At 50.1% G+C, this 17,649-nt stretch overlaps 1 protein-coding gene across 1 annotated transcript in view; it reads left to right on the forward strand.

The window, feature by feature from the left end:
- LOC142491888 (antiviral innate immune response receptor RIG-I-like) overlaps positions 1-17,649 on the forward strand; it is a 145,202-nt gene that overhangs the window by 4,935 nt on the left and 122,618 nt on the right. The window lies entirely within an intron of this gene.

Below are 17,649 nucleotides of genomic sequence, written 5' to 3' on the forward strand. Positions count from 1 at the left end.
TTCTCTCTAAAAAGAACATGACAGCACGGCTTAGGTTTGCAAAGTTGCATCTGAACAAACTACAAGACTTCTGGAACAATGTCCTTTGGACAGACGAGACCAAAGTGGAGATGTTTGGCCATAATGCACAGAGCCACGTTTGGCGAAAACCAAACACAGCATATAAGCACAAACACCTGTCAATCACCTGTCAAGCACAGTGGTGGAGGGGTAATGATTTGGGCTTGTTTTGCAGCCACAGGACCTGGGAACCTTGCAGTCATTGAGTCGACCATGAACTCCTCTGTATACCAAACTATTCTAGCGTCAAATGTGAGGTCATCTGTCCGACAGCTAAAGCTTGGCCGAAATTGGGTCATGCAACAGGACAATGATCCCACGCACACCAGCAAATCTACAACAGAATGGCTGAAAAAGAAAAGAATCAAGGTGTTGCAATGGCCCAGTCAAAGTCCAGACCTCAACCCGATTGAAATGCGATGGCTGGACCTTAAGAGAGCTGTGCATTAACAAATGCCCGCAAACCTCAATGAACTGAAGCAACATTCTAAAGAAGAGTGGGCCAAAATTCCTCCACAACGATGTGAGACTGATAAAGTCATATAGAAAACGATTACTTCAAGTTATTGCTGCTAAAGGTGGTTATACAAGATATTGAATCATAAGGTGTACTTAGTTTTTCACACATGGCTTCTCCATTGTGGCTTTATTTTTGTTAAATAAATCATGACACGGTGTAATATGTCATGTGTTGTTGTTCATCTGAGGTTGTATTTACCTAATTTTTAGACCTGTTAAGGAACAGATGATTGTTATTATGTCCTGATATGTAAAACCATGGAATTCAAAGAGGGTGCACTTTTCTTTTTCACACAACTGTATATATGTGTGTATGTGTGTGTTTGTATGTATTGATGTACTGTAGCCCTGCTTCCGCCCCCCTCCCATCCATCCTCTGGAAGATGTATTTCTGTCTGTGGTGCGATCATACCTGTGAGGGTCCATGAGAGCTGTGTCCGCGGTGTTGTGGGTTAACAGGACAGGCTTTTGATAATCTTTAGGTTTCACTCAGGGTGTCAGCGCCTCCAGCTGCGGTGGGCTTCAGGGTTCCCAGAGACAGTCCCCACAGAGGAGACTTCTTTCACACCCCTGCCCAATAGACTTTAGACTCAGGCAGGGCTATACAAAAAGGGATGCTTTATTTAGCAGCCACTGCTGGTGTCATAAAGCGGATGCAGATAGATTGAGATGTGTCCCAGGACTCTAGATGCTGCTTGGCCCTTTGATAATCTTGAGGCCACGCTCTCAGGTCTGATATCTCTCTCTCGGTCAGCCCAGGAGGGACTGACTGACATATCTCACTCCCAACTGTGAGGAAACAGCACTCACCTCCTTTCCCTAAGAGGGGTGGACGAGAACTCTATATTTTAGCACTTCCTTTCTGAGACACCAGAAGGGGAGGGCACTGACCCTGTGTCACCACTGTGATGATAGCTTATCACAGGTTGTAATTTACACCAAATACTGGGTTTGAACTGAACGACGCTTAGATATAATAAAGTATATTTATTTCTTTGGATAGGTGAACAGACAAAATAATACAGTAACAGACAAGAAGTACACTTACTTTGGGGATGGGGGATGAGAAGTATGTTGCATAGCAATTCTCTCGCAATCAGGTAACAATTCAGATGATATCAGAAGACAAAGGATAAAGGGTGGACAACAGTTTATAAACCTTTTGTAACCCTATCCTTAACATTAAGTACAGGTGATTGGTCTTCAATTACCTCTAGCCACTCATTAACGTGGGAACACATTTTGATACATGCCCCCCTGCTAGCTGGTACATGCGCATTAGAACTCTGGGGTCTCCTTTCTGTAGCCCCTCATCTGCATCAGGAATGCCAGCTAGTCTACCAGATTGGATTCCGGGCAGGATATTCTTTGTTGTAAGGTGTTAAATGGGACACTTAAAGACTGCTCTGGTTTGAGTAATCTCCACCCTCATGTAAACAGTGGAGGTGACAAAATCCTTTGAACAATACTTAAGTCCTAGACATTGGGTCGCCTCCCTGGCCATATGCTACCCTGGTATGCAAATGAATTTCCTCTGGGTTTTATCCCTGCTTTGGGACACAGTATGAAAGATAAAACACAAACATATTAAAATATCCGGTTCCGTTGGGTCCAGCCAGTCCAAACTTCCCAGTTCTCAATGCCGAAACTGGGACACCCTATGGTCCAATTTGAGACTTGCTACGACCTTCGGAACCGGAGTTACACAAATACACCTTAAACCGTTTCCTATTTTAATACAAAAAACTCCGCTGTAAATTAAATCACGGTTTTTCACTAAATCCCTATTGAAAACAACGGGCTCCGCCGCCATAGACTTTCAATGGCAAACCGCCGCCATTGGCGGCTATGGGAATCCGCCGCCATAGACTTTCAACGGGGCGACGCCGCCGTTGAAGTCAATGGGGGTTTTCCGCCATAGCCGGTCAATGGAGATTGGCCGCCATTGGAGTCTATGGGAAAAGTCCCGAACCTTCAAGGGGGCCCAAACTCCGTCGGGTTGGTCCAAGAGGGTCAAGGATGGTTCTGCAGCGATGCCGGAGCAGTGACTACAGGTACCCCAAAACCTGATCCTCTGGACCCTCCGGAACCGGAGCTATGGATTCCCAAATTTCAGCTTTTGACACTTAGCCATTTTCTTGAGCTGTTTCTGCCGCTGCCATTGGAACCTATGGCGCGACCCGCTCTTCTCGGTTCGACCCTTATCGGGGGTCCAGGATACGGGGACCCGGTTGTGGTCGAGTGGGAGGAGGTCTAGGAACTAGGGGCAAAAATAATTTTATTTCTAGGTGCTCTAGAACTGTTTATTCCCACGCCACTTGTCGTTGAACATGACTGCTAAGTGATCAAAGCTCTCTTATTGAAAATGTATCCGCTTTGCGGTTTGGACGGCAGCCAACTCGTTCCTGGAAATCTCCTTCGAGGATTCTCCATTGAAGTCAATGGGCCCATTGACTTACAATGGGAAACCGCCGCTCCTCCTCTCGGACGCCATCTGCTGGTCTTCACAGGAAACAGGACCCAAACAGCAAGATTCGCCATTGAAACACATGGAGCCTCAATGGCGGCTTATGGGACCCTGCAAAATGGTGCCTGAAAAGGCGGGAAAATTACACAAAGGGCTATAATCACTAAACAACTATTAACCCTTGTGCTCCCGGATGGATCCTAGTGTGTGTGTGATACAGACACTGATTAAACCAGATATTACAATAAAGCATGGGAACAGGGGAATACACATTTTCATGTCACAACAAGGGTTACATCACATTTCTGGACCTCAGCCCAGTTAACCCCTTGTCTCCCTGGTGAGGTCAGGGGATGGCCAAATGGGGTGCAACCCCTTTAATACCGGGCCACCCCCTCTCTCCCTCTACAACCACCGCTCCTGCCACTCAGAGAGTCAGCGTGAGGGGGGTCAGTGCCCCTAGGAAAGCTTGCCACAGCCTGTAACTACCAAGGATTTATGTGACAGGAGGCAGAGAGGCAGTCTGGATTAGCCATGGCTACATGTATGTATGTACAGATGTCGCTAATGTTATGAAGCCTAGTCCTTCGGCTATTATCTTTCTTTTGGTCCTAACAGTATACGTCCTATTAGGCACCAGGCACTGTGAAGGATAAACTCTCTCATGAAGGCCTAGATTGTTGTTTCAGCCTGGATGCACTGTATCCAGGGGCGGGCCTAATAACAACCAGAGTGTGTCATCCCTGAGGATGATACTGGCTGGGTCACATGCCATGATGTGATGCCTGTCAGTATCGGACCTGCCCTGTTATGGGGCAGGGTTACAAGCCCCTCCCCTGGGGTAAATAAGCTGACACTCTCCCAGAAGTCAGGGCTCTCTTCCCTCCCCCTGTGGAGTGGAAGCATCTTACCCTTTATCCCATCAGGGGGTAAAGGAGCATAGAAGGGGCCTACAGGGCCTCAACCCCTGTGGGTGCTGCTTCAGGAAATGTGCCTGCTCTTATTGTCAGTGTGCTGTTAATAAAGACTCAGTTGAACTATACTTTGTGACTGCTTGTCTTGACCACCATCTGAGTTGCCAGTGGGGACCATCCTGGCTGCACCAGGCTCCTCAATGACTGAGGCGCTGCGCTATGGATGATCATCACTGAGAACCTCCCCATACCACCACGGAGCTCTCAGCACTTTCTGCTCACCCTTACAGGTATGCACCGCACCAGTATACACGGTAGCTCTATGATCTCACTCAGGGTGGGGGGAAAGGTGCTACAGTTATTTCAACCCATGGAACTCTCCTGTGGATGAAATAATAATATGAGTAAGCGTGTATGTCCTTTTAATGACAGAGGCCAAAGCAGCAGAATGTGAACATAAGGAGGAAGGCACTTTCACAGCGATTCACTAAGCTTTGATATCACAACATATTGTAGTCATCAATCACCACAGTGTAACCCCATAACATTGTTAATTGGTGCAGATGGACCACTTAACGTTTAAGTATGGATCTACTTCAAGGGAAAAGATTGAGGGGTAATTGTAATTGTCGCCGGGTGGTTTGCATTTCTTAATTCCGGGTCGGTAACTGCTGGGAGGGAGGGAGGAGGAGAAAATCTGCACGCATTTATACTAAGGGAAGGCTTCAACGAGAAGGTGGCACTTCTAAACTCTCCTTGGCTGTCCTTCAGTCTCCTCTCTGATCCAGCCCCAGGTCAGTTAGTGTTTATATGTCGGTCAGTATACTGTATATGTGTAAGTAGTAGTATATGCATGTGTTTATGTATGGTCGATGTATTGATGAGGGTGGATGTTGCATGTATGGGGGTTAATTGTATGGAGCATGCATCTGACGTTTGTGCATATTATATGTATTTGGAGTCTACATTGCATATATTTAACGTTGCAAACAATGTAAAGAGAAAAGGTTCCCTATACGGTGCACCAGAGTATGAAGAGTAGAATTAAATTAAAAATAATTTTAATTACAAATAAGGTTATAAAATAAATGACAACCTAATAAATATACACTAATATCTAATTTTAAGTAATAAAAATTAATTAAATCTATGTGAACAAATAGGTGAACGTATTGGCCTATCAAATCTTAGTTCAGAACTCTAGAGTTATTAAGAACAGGAGGGGTCACCACACAGGAGTCTGGAGCACAAGCCCTTTGCAGGCTAGGAATAAGTGTTATCCACTTATCCCTTCACCATTCATACATAGATTGAGGCCACTGTTGGCCGTCAGATATGTCAAATATAAATGAGTGTAGCTCTTATATTGAGATCTGTATCAGACTGTAAGCGAACACAATTTATATGCTTAGAGCAGTTATAACTGTCTGTGTTGATCCTTTCTTGTTTAACCAAAAAGCGTCTATTCAGAGTACCACATTGAAGGTACATCAAACAGCTCTGTATATCTTGGTGTAGTAGGTACCTCCTAGTGACTTTGATGCATACATCAGAATGTGAACAATGATAAAATAGGTATAGCTTTAGTCCGGAAAAATAGTCAACTGATATCAAAAAGGAGATGTTGTTCAAGGCAGATCCCTGCAAACCTCGTGCATATCTAGTACCACCAGTTGAGGTAGAGGATCAAATTTACTCACTGAAGGTTACTGAGTAGCTCAAAAACTTCCTCCCTATACAGACAGAATACTCAATGTGTCATCCGGAGTCAGAATGTACAGGAGTGAGTGCGCCTAAACTGAACAAAGCACCATAGAGTCCCCGCTCTCAGCAGCTAACTAGTAGAGCTTGATGTAGTCAGAGTGCCCCGTTTAAGGCACACCAAGTTAACACTTCGCTAAGTGTGCTCAGAACCTCCTATACTGTGAGTATGAACAAATTAAAAGTGTGTAAGAACTCAAATTTTGTCATAAATGCAGTTGTTGCTGTATATGGTATGCTCAATCTATGTATGAATGGTGAAGGGATAGGTGGATAACACTTATTCCTAGCCCGCAAAGGGATTGTGCTCATACTCCTGTGTGGTGACCCCTCGTTCTTATTAACTCAAGAGTTATGAACTGAGATCAGATAAGTCGATACGTTCACCTATTTGTTCACATAGATTTAATTAATTTGTATTACTTAGTATAGATATTAGTGTATATGTATTAGGTTGCCAGTTATTTTGTAACCTTTTTTGTGTTTAAACATAATTCTACTCTTCATACTCTGGTGTGCCGTATAGGGAACTTTTTCTTAAGTTTTGCATCGTATTTTTCCCAGGCACTATATAGTACAGTATCACTACATTTGTAGGTTTTGAGAGAAGCCCCTCTTTCTTATACATATGTAACGGTGTTTCCCCACACGATGGGAGATTCTGCCATTACAGCATGCATGGTGCATGCTACCTGTTGGTAAGCAGGAGGGCTGATTTGTCTGCCAATGGTTGTGGGGGCACATGACAGGTTTCTGGGGTACATACCCTACATGATTCTCTAGCAGTGCAGCACCTCCATCTGCCACAGGCTCCAGATGTATGGAGGTGATCTCCTAGGGTAGAAATACTCCCTCTCCTTCCCCAATAAGATCACACACCAGGCGGGAGGTATATGAACCAGGAACGGCTTTATTGGGTCAGCACTCACAATCACGGCAGTGGCCTGCCCAATACAGTCTCTGTGTCAGCTACCCAGCTGTTGGATGGTCCCTGGACATCCCCTACGGGTCAAGGGCCCCCGCAGCTGTCCTTGCTCTTCCCTGCCCCTCTAGCAGAGGCAGGGGAAAGGTCCACACTCGCTCTCCCCCAAAGAGAAGAGGAACAGAGAAGGCCCAATGCTCAGGCACTCTGCTGCGTGACCTGCCTCTCTCAGTGGGGAGAGGCACACCTACCAAATTTGAGCGGCAATCCCCTTAAGTACAACCAAGAGGACACACAACGTCTGACCCATGATTGGGCAACCCAGGCTTGGACCCACCTCCTCCCCTGACACTCAAGAGCACTGCAGGGAGTGCGGAACACCCATGTTTACTACTGGCAGGCCAGCTCTTACCAGGTCTTACTGCCAGTGAGGGCAGACTGGTAGCCAAGAACCAGTCCTGGCTACACATATATTTAACATGTCTGTGTGTATTACATATATCTGTATGGTGCATGTATTTAGTGTGTGTGTGTGGGTCATGCATAGAGTATGTGTGTATGGTTCATGTATCTGATGTGGGTATGTTTTAGGGCATACGCAGGGCCGGCTGGGAAGATTGTGGGGCTCGGTGCAGGGCAGGGGTGCTGGGCCTCTTACCTTTTCCTGCGCGGTTTCTTGTAGTCAGTATCTTTTCTCATGGTGCTGCAATGTCACATGGCATCACGTTGCCAGGACAGTGAGACACCGCATGACGTCGTGACGTCACGTGGCATCCCATTGTCATGGCATCGTGGCACCTTGAGAAGAGATACTGACTGCAAGAGATCGCACAGGAGAAGGTAAGAGAGTTACAGAGCCCCCACGCTCTCCCCTGGCAATCAGTTTAATTACTGTGTGTGCGGGGCCTCGGTAACCGCAGGGCTCAGTGCATTGGCACCGATAGCACTGCCATCAAGCTGGCCCTGCTACGTATCTGATGTTTGTATATTCCATGTATCTGATATGTACAGTATATGTATTGTGCATGTTACTGATGTGTATAGTACATGTATCGGTATGTATGTGTCCATGGTGCATGTTTTGGTTTGTTTGTATATGTTGCAATTCTCTGCTGCGTTGAATCAGGTAGAGGTGATATCTGGGCTGGTGAGTCGTGCTTGTCACCGGGTCAAAAATGTAACAGGAAGCCCCTGGATGCACTTCAGATACATTTTTCCACAAGTTGCATGTAGGCAGCTTATTTCTCTAATATAGTGTAGAACAGTGATTCTTCCTGAACCAACGTTGTCAACGACTTTCATGGAGACCCTTGAAGTCCTTTCTTATTCTATTACTGCTAAATGATCTTCTTTAGATAACAGGTTCAGTATTTTCAGACACCGGTATACTGTATGTTGTATGTCGATTTGATATAAGAATAAATATGAGTAACACCTCAATCCCCCCCCCCCCTCCCCTAATGGCCAAGCCTCCAAGCTCTGGGATCTTCGGGTGCAAGGTGCAGCACCTCCACCTGTGAGGATCCTGCCACAGATGGGATGACCCCTCGTAGGAAACTATACTCCTAGTAAATAACCACTCAGACAATAATATATGAACCACAGTAACTTTACCGGTAGGGCTTAACCAGAACGCACATAGGAACACCAGTAATGATAACACACAATACAATTCCTTCTCTTACAGGGAGGATACCAATACCCCTTCTCCCTCCTTCCAATCCTACCCCAGGCAGCCTAAGATAGCCCCTGATGCTCGGGCAACGTTGGCCTTACTCCCTGGATGAAGGCAGACGTAGCGACCCATGATGCAGGGCCTCAGAGACAACTCCCCTCTCTCCTTGCACACTTTGTAAGTGTAGACGGGATCCCCTTTCTCACTCTAGATGTTGGGGGAGGCTGCGCTGCATAGAGTACTCCGAACGGAGGCTCCGCGTCATGCAAGATGCCATGTTCTGGTTGGCACATGTGTGGACCTAACCTAGACAGAGGTTGCGCCTGCGCAGAGTGTTTTGCCAAAGCCCGCGAAGGAGTAGAGTGCTAATTGGAGGGAGGTAGCGAGACACGGGTCCCAGCAGCCCCGCGGAGACCCCGTGATAGAGTTGAGCCAATGGGCTGAGAGTTGGGAGGAGGAGGAGGGGGTTGCAAGCACGTTGGCTCAGATCTGGCTGGAGAGGAGAGGAGACGGAGCTTCGGAGTAGGGGAGGCCAACCGCCCCTGCGTAGGCCGCCTGCCCCATGCCCAGTCAGGCCCTGAGTCCCAGTAGAGACAAGCGGAGCTAGGGATTGCCATAGTGAGGTTCCTGATTCCCGTTAGTGCCAAGAGCGAAAGCAGGACTGTCTTATTTGGTGGTAGGTCTGGGCTCAGACCCCGCTAACAGCCGCCGCGTGTCCGGGTGGGATCGCCCTGGACCGCCACGTGGGTGGGAGCACGACTTCGATATCCAGCGGAGCCTTTGTGAAGATTGTAGCAGTACCGGGTACCGGAGTACCCGGCAGGTATTTCCACAAGTGCACCAACGGTACCATCATTTCATTCAGGACACAGTGGCTGCGCAGTCACATTTACATATACATATCTATTCTGACTCACTTGAGGGTGGGAGGACATATCCCAAGGGGATTGGACATTGGGTGGGATCACCCGGTGGAGGGACCCAGGAGAGTTGGCGTCCGCCGTGACGCAAGTAGAGTGTCTCCTCTAGGGAGTGCGCCGATATCACATATGTGTAAGGTATTGCATGAAAGTAAAGTCGTTTGGTTAAGGTATCCTGCTGTGTGGTGGTATTTATCGTGTATACGTCCTGCGAAGGTCCACTCCCCCTCTGGCGGGAGCTGTCGCAGGTGGAGGCGCTGCACCCATTATAAGTATTGCGCGAGTACCCCAGGCTCTCCGTGGCAGAGACTTAGGCCCTGCGAGCCTCCAGGTGATACAGCACCGAGTAGCGGCCTGTGTTCGATAGGAACCAGGGCTACATTTGGAGGCGCTGCTGAGATCTTAGACCTGGGGTGCCCCCTCGAGACTAAACTATTACCGCCATGGTCCTTCCTACCCGACAGGAGATACGCGACTGGGCGCGCCAACTGCGCACGCCTGCCCGTCGTGCCGTAGCTGTGACCAGAGTACCCCTGGCCTTACCCCTAGAGACTTTGCAAATGGCCCTACGACAACTCCCGGGTTTTGCCAAAGCCCGCCTGGTAGATGTACTCATAGACCAAGATTCTAAATGGAACACCTTGCTTGTGGACTGCCGGCGAGACCTGGTAGTACTCGAACCCGCTGTTCCCCAATATTTGCCGCTGCCCGATGCACTGCCTGGCGGTAGCCCTCTTGTCTACCCCCTGCGAGACTCCCCGTAAAGAAGCTAGATGAAGATGACCCCACCCTTCCCTTTGCTCACTACCCCGAGAGCGAGGCAGCTAGTTGCCGGTCAGAATCCAGTTATCCCGAGTCGAGTGAATCCGCCGAAGCCGGGGTGCGTAGTGATATGCTACAAAAACTCAATGACAAGATAGACCAGCTAACTACTCCCACCAGCTTACCGCCGCTAGTAGAAGCGCTCACTTTAGCCACCCATGCCCGAAGCTACCGGAAGTTAAAGGCCTTCTCGGGGACGCTCCCTGTGCCCACCGGGGAGGATGGGATAGAGACATGGAAGGAACACACTAGGGGAGTGATAGAAGAATGGTCGTGCACCGACATGGTGAAACGGCAAAGACTAATGGAATGCCTGCGCCCCCCAGCGTCCACCTTGATCAGTATTCATCGAGAACAATACCCCGAACTAACTTCTCGTATGATGATCGAGTTCCTAGTGGAAGCCTATAGCGCAAAAGAGGATGATGGCGCCCTGTGGGCCAAGTATTATGCCATAAATCAAAAGGAGGGGGAAGATCTATCTGCCTATGTACACCGAGTACAAATCTCTCTAGGACCGTTGCTACATCATAAATATGTGACGCCCTCTCAGATGAATGAATATCTCCGTAAGCAATACCTCCGAGGGTCCAGTCCTACTCACCCTATAGCTAGCATGATCCGCGACCACCTCACGCGGGGACCCCCCCCTCGTTTATCCAACTCCTGCAGCAGGTCAAAGAACACGAGACGAATCTGATGTTACACTCCCCTCAGAAGGCTAAGACCAGCAACAGCACTAAACCAAAAGGGAGTGCTGAGAAGGAGGACCCCACGGACAAACCCGGCTCCGAAAAGCCAAAGTACGCGGGACGGGCCTCGCCTCCGTACGACCGCCGCGCTACCCCCAGGGATATTTCATGCTACAAATGTAGAAAGAAGGGACACATATCGTACGACTGTCGGATGGGCGAATCTCGACACCAGAGCCCCTAGCCCAAGAAGTTCAAGCCACAGGCCATGGTTTGCGGGGTGAATGCGGCCGATACCGACATGCCCGGGACACCTCCAGGGGGAGCAGACCCCGAAGAGGATGGTAACCGGGTGGGACCGTTAGCATTGATCCGGGTGCTAGTGGACAGTATCTACTCCTCCGCTCTACTAGACACAGGGTCACAAGTCACCATCATATACCGGGAGTTCTTTGATCGCCATCTCCAAAAGCGGCCCCTGAGGCCAGCCGAGCATATCAAGGTACGAGGCCTAAGTAATGACGACTACCCCATCGACGGCCTGGTGACCGTGGACCTGGAAATACAACAGCTCAACACGGGAAAATCTCACCCCATGAAGGTGGACGCCTTGGTGTGTCCGGAACCCGAGGATACGCCCAAGTATCCAATCATTCTTGGTACGAATGCTGATATTGTGCAAGTCGTCATCCGGGCCTACTTACACGAAGCTAACGAGCTACCCATGTCCAGCCTACAGTTACAGCAGGTTCAAGCCGACCCAGCCCCTCCCAAATCCCCCTCGGAAGACTACGGGTTGTTGTTCTGCGGGCGGGGAGGATTGACCCAACTCCTTCCAGGGGAGACGCAGAGGATCCCAGCTTGGTGTGCCTACGCTGACTGACTAGACAAAGAGCACCAGTTCTCACAGAAAGCACCCCCGAAGAGGATGTCCGCCGGGGATATCGCCTTGTACCAGAGTTTCGCAGTTGGCCCGCCGCCATTCCCCGTCGAATTTTTGTAATGGTACAGAATCTGTCTCCCTTCCCCATGGCCATCGATGTGGGTCAATGGATAGGGAGGATTTATCCTGTCAGCTCAGTGGATGACGCAGTGCAAGTAAACGCGACCAGAGTGGAAGATCCTGGGGCACCGTTAGACTTTGACGTCGGCTCTTCAGAACTGCCCGAAGCATGGAAGGAGCGGTTACGAGTACAGCTAAAAAAAAGAAGAGCCGTGTTCTCTACCAGTGAGATGGATGTGGGGTGTAGTCGCAATTCCCAACACACCATTCGTATGACTGATGAAAAGCCCTTCCGGGAGCGTTCCCATCGACTAGCTCCCAGGGACGTAGAGGATGTGAGGGTGGCTATCAACGAAATGGAAGCAGCCGGGATTGTCATGGAGTCACGAAGCCCTTACGCCTCCCCGATAGTAGTCGTGCAAAAGAAGAATGGGACAGTGAGATTATGTGTTGATTATCGGACGCTGAACAATCGAACTGTACCGGACCAGTATAATCTTCCCCGCATAGAAGAAATCCTAGATACCTTACACGGGAGCCAGTGGTTCAGCGTACTGGACCTTCGGTCAGGGTACTGCCAAGTCCCCATGAGCCCCAAAGACCAAGAGAAGACAGCGTTCGTCTGCCCCTAGGGTTCTATCAATTCACCCGTATGCCCCAAGGCATATGTGGGGCGCCGGCCACCTTCCAGCGGCTAATGGAGAAGACTCTAGGGGACTTGAACCCCCGCGAATGCCTGGTTTATTTAGATGACATCATAGTCTTCGGGAAAAACCTTGAAGAGCATGAGGCCCGGCTCTTGAAGGTGCTGGATAGATTTTCCCAGGAAGGGCTCAAACTCTCCTTGGATAAATGCCGGTTCTGCCAGACCTCCGTGACGTACGTAGGACAGATAGTGTCCGGGGAAGGAATTGCCATGGACCCCGCCAAAATAGAAGCTGTTGTCAACTGGCCCCGACCTGATAATGTGGGAGAATTGCACACGTTCTTGGGGTTCTGCGGCTACTATCGTAGATTTGTGGAGGGGTACTCCCGTCAGGACAAAGCCCTCAACAACCTACTCAAAATATATCCAGTGGACGCGGGCCAGAAGGCCCACCCTGCCCGGCAGCCCTTCGGGGACAAATGGACACCCGAGTGCGAACAAGCTTTTAAAGACTTGAAACAGAGCCTGACGGCGGCTCCAGTACTGGCCTATGCAAATCCCGAACAGCCATACATACTACATGTGGACGCTAGCCTGAGTGGCCTAGGGGCCGTGTTACATCAAAAATATCCCGAGGGATTGCGACCCGTTGCGTATATCAGCCGCAGTCTCACTGCCAGCAAGCAGAATTATCCAGTGCACAAATTCGAGTTCTTGGCCCTCAAGTGGGCCATTGTAGACAAACTTCGGGACTATCTGTACGGGGTGTCGTTCGAGGTACGGACAGATAATAATCCTCTCACCTACATTATGACTTCTGCCAAACTCGATGCGGCCGGCCATCGCTGGCTGGCGGCTCTCTTTAATTACAATTTCACCCTGAAATACAAACCTGGCCCCTTGAACATTGGAGTGGACGCCCTGTCTAGGCGACCGGGGTTGGCCACCCCCCCAGACGAGGATCAGTGGGAAGAAATCCCAGGGCCAGGAATAAGAGCTTTATGTTGCACCGCAGCCATCATAAATGATCAATTAGCATTCTCGGAATTACGAGTGGCCGACTCCCTAGGGTGTGCCTCCAACGCTATACCTGAGGCCTATCGCGATCCTAGTGGAATGCATGTTACCCCCGACAAGATTATCGCCTGGAAAGATATGGTGCGATACCAGGAGCAGGACCCAGTCGCAGGGGCCATTCGCCATGCTATCCTACGCAATCGCCGGGCCCTTCTTCGACAGACTCCGGGGGACGTAGGAGGTATACTGATGCGGGAAGCGGACAAATTCGAGATACAGGACAATCTGTTATACCGAATTGTAGAATATCATAATCACCCAAACCGACGACAATTAGTGTTACCGAAACGACTGCAGTACCTAGTATTGAAAGCTCTCCATGACGAACATGGTCATTTGGGGGTAGATAAGACTTTTGGACTTGTGAGAGAGGTTCTTCTGGCCCAAAATGAGAGAAGCTGTGGAGCATCACTGTCGTAGGTGTGTGCGGTGCATTCAGCGCAAGACCTTGCCCACTAGAGCTGCCCCAATGGGCCACCTAAAAAGTCCGGGACCTATGGACTTAGTCTGTATGGACTTCCTATGCATTGAACCCGATAACCATGGCATAGGAAATGTGCTAGTCATTACCGATCACTACACCAGCTACGCTCAGGCCTTCCGACCAAAGATCAAAAAGCCATTACGGTGGCTAAGGTGCTCTGGGAGAAGTATTTCATGCATTATGGGCTTCCTCAACGCCTACACTCTGATCAAGGTCGGGACTTCGAAAGCAAATTAATAAAAGAACTACTAAACCTCTTACATATCAAAAAGTCCCGTACTACGCCTTACCACCCTGAAGGGGATGCACTGCCGGAACGGTTCAACCGCACTCTACTAGACATGTTGGGCACGTTAACAGGAGTGGAGAAGACTAAATGGAGTCGCCATGTGGAAACCCTAGTCCATGCTTACAATTGTACACGACACGATTCTACTGGGTTCTCGCCCTATTTTCTCATGTTTGGTCGTGAAGCTAGACTGCCTGTGGACATACAGTTGAGAGTCTCCACGGATGGAGTACACAATACTACCCATTTCCGCTATGTACAGAGATTGCAGGAGAACCTACAGCGGGCCTATGTGCAAGCCGAGAAATCCGCTGAAAAATTGAATGCCGGGAATAAAAGGCGGTTTGATCATAAGGTGAAACACAGAGACATTAAACCTGGCGATGCAGTACTTCTCCGCAACCTGGGAGAACCAGGGAAACATAAATTGGCCGACCGCTGGCGGGAAGGGGTGTACGAGGTGGCCTCCCAATTGTCCGGTCTTCCGGTCTACCGCATCAAAGACTCGGAGGGCCGGGTGAAAACCTGGCATCGTAATCATCTGCTGCCTATTCCCCAAGTAGAGGAAGGAGATTTGGAGTGGCCTGCATCCCCATTGGATGGAGGAATGTCATCAGAGAAAGAATCAGGGAACTCCGATGTTCTGGAAGATCCACAAGAGGGAACCTCTCAAAGGGGCCCTCAACATGGAGCATCTCCTGGTGGAGCTTCGGGTAAAGAGCTCCAGGAGCAATCACCCCAGGAGGTGGCTCCGGAAAAGTCAGTATTAGACCCGCGGAGCCCATGCTTCGTGCCAATCCAAGCCCAGGCCGAAACCACAAGCCCCTCAAGGGAAGAATTCAACGTGTCAGATGCCGATAGTCACTCCCCCACGGGAGTGACCGAAAAGCTGTTAAAAAGGAGTCAGAGAAATGGGCAACCTCCATTGAGGATGGCCTACGATCAGTTTGGGGCACCCCACTTTGAGGCTCAGCAGTGGGCTCGCAATCGAGTGCAATCAGTAATTGTAATGTTTAGCGAGATGTACAAGCTGATTTAGAGAACCACGTGTATTAGACATTTTTCATTATATAAAGGAATATGCCTGTTTAGCGTTGTCCAAGCGGGGAAGTTGGAATCCACAAGGGGGAGGATGTAGCCGGGATCCCCTTTCTCACTCTAGATGTTGGGGCAGGCCGCGCTGCATAGAGAGTACTCCGAACGAAGGCTCCGCGTCATGCAAGACGCCATGTTCTGCTTGGCACCTGTGTGGACCTAACCTAGACAGAGGTTGCGCCTGCGCAGAGTGTTTTGCCAAAGCCCGCGAAGGAGTAGAGTGCTAATTGGAGGGAGGTAGCGAGACACGGGTCCCAGCAGCCCCGCGGAGACCCCGTGATAGAGTTGAGCCAATGGGCTGAGAGTTGGGAGGAGGAGGAGGGGGTTGCAAGCACGTTGGCTCAGATCTGGCTGGAGAGGAGAGGAGAGGAGACGGAGCTTCGGAGTAGGGGAGGCCAACCGCCCCTGCGTAGGCTGCCTGCCCCATGCCCAGTCAGGCCCTGAGTCCCAGTAGAGACAAGCGGAGCTAGGGATTGCCATAGTGAGGTTCCTGATTCCCGTTAGTGCCAAGAGCGAAAGCAGGACTGTCTTATTTGGTGGTAGGTCTGGGCTCAGACCCCGCTAACAGCCGCCGCGTGTCCGGGTGGGATCGCCCTGGACCGCCACGTGGGTGGGAGCACGACTTCGATATCCAGCGGAGCCTTTGTGAAGATTGTAGCAGTACCGGGTACCGGAGTACCCGGCAGGTATTTCCACAAGTGCACCAACGGTACCATCATTTCATTCGGGACACAGTGGCTGTGCAGTCACACTCACATATACATATCTATTCTGACTCACTTGAGGGTGGGAGGACATATCCCAAGGGGATTGGACACGGGGTGGGATCACCCGGTGGAGGGACCCGGGAGAGTTGGCATCCGCCGTGACGCAAGTAGAGTGTCTCCTCTAGGGAGTGCGCCGATATCACATATGTATAAGGTATTGCATGAAAGTAAAGTCGTTTGGTTAAGGTATCCTGCTGTGTGGTGGTATTTATCGTGTATACGTCCTGCGAAGGTCCACTCCCCCTCTGGCAGGAACTGTCGCAGGTGGAGGCGCTGCACCCATTATAAGTATTGCGCGAGTACCCCAGGCTCTCCGTGGCAGAGACTTAGGCCGTGCGAGCCTACAGGTGATACAGCACCGAGTAGCGGCCTGTGTTCGATAGGAACCAGGGCTACATAAGGATTCTACTCGATCCGTGCTGGGTTTTCACTACCGTCCAAGGTTTCTTCTGTCTCCTGCCCTTTCTGCTCTCTGTGGCCATTTTGGGTACTGGAAGCCTGCTTTTATAAGGCTGCAGTTACCATAGGGAGTCACCGAGCAAAGTTCTGTGTGTTTGCCTCTCCTGTCGGTCTTTGCAGTTACGCCTTATCCTCTTGCCTGTTCTGAATTCCTGTTGCTGACCCCGGACCGTGACCCCGACCTCACTGCCTTCCACCTGCCCTGACCTCCGCTTGCCTCCTCGACTTTGCACCTCTGCCACCAGCCCTGACCTCTGCCTGTCCACTGGACTTTGCTACTCTGCAGCCAGCCCTGACCCGTGCTTCCTTACCTACTACAGATACTCTTACAGGACTCTGTCCCTGGGCTGTGGTCGGTTTGTTTGCATCCCTACCTCAGCCCTACGGGTCCGCCTCCTGATTTGAGACGAGCACCGACACACATCTGGTCTCTGAAGAGTGAGGAGTACCTCACTGGAGTCCGTCCCACTACGCTTTGTCACCGGAGCTCTCACTAGTAGGAAGGGTCCCTGCTTATGGGCTGCCCTACAATATACAATACTCAAGCTACGGTGGTTGGGACCTAGCTCGGGCCTTTGGGGAATCTCTGTCCTAATCCTGGGACACCCTCACTGGATCCCAGGACAGTCTGTGTGTACCGCATGCTCCTCCAGCACTGACTGTGATTTGTTACAGTTCAAATATATGTATCTCCTTACTCTGCCTCCTCCAACATTGCTGCCATAGTCCCCTCAGAGTAAGGCTGACGAGTTTCACAAGCACCCCCAGAGGTCAGGAGGTATACCCTGCTACATAAGTATGAGTTTTGATGGTTCTCCAAACAATTATTGATGGTGCAGTGGTCTGCGATTATAGAAATGTTTAAGAACCCCTGGTGTAGCATACCATATCGGTGCAATTGGTTCACTTTGAGCCTGCCTGAGCACCGATGTAGGATATTGCAGTTGCCTGCAGATGTAGTAAGACTCACTGTCCCCAGCGACACGGATTAACAAGCAAAAGTCTGCGGCGCTGGGGACAGTGTCTGCCGCAATCACGATGCAGGGTCTCCATGCTTCTCAATGTGACTCCCGCAGA

The sequence above is a fragment of the Ascaphus truei genome, chromosome 1 (genome assembly GCF_040206685.1).
Source record: "Ascaphus truei isolate aAscTru1 chromosome 1, aAscTru1.hap1, whole genome shotgun sequence".
NCBI lineage: Eukaryota > Metazoa > Chordata > Amphibia > Anura > Ascaphidae > Ascaphus > Ascaphus truei.